We start from the raw sequence: 219 nt of genomic DNA, 5'->3' as shown, positions 1-219 counted from the left end.
ATGCCTACCTGGGGGGGGGGGATTACCCATAATGTATCTGCAGAGCAGCATGTTCCTGTTGAAAATTATAAACGGCAACACCTTGCACATTCCTTACACAGGATACTACCAAGCAAAATGGTTCTTCACTGAACCAGTGCCCCACACAATACAATGTATGAACAATATCGGTTAACATTTAACAAATTTTGCAATGTCTTTTCTCCCCCTCTAATCCCA

The sequence above is a fragment of the Penaeus monodon genome, chromosome 31 (genome assembly GCF_015228065.2).
Source record: "Penaeus monodon isolate SGIC_2016 chromosome 31, NSTDA_Pmon_1, whole genome shotgun sequence".
In the NCBI taxonomy this organism is placed as follows: Eukaryota; Metazoa; Arthropoda; class Malacostraca; order Decapoda; family Penaeidae; genus Penaeus; species Penaeus monodon.
Note: the sequence above shows the minus strand (reverse complement) of the source record.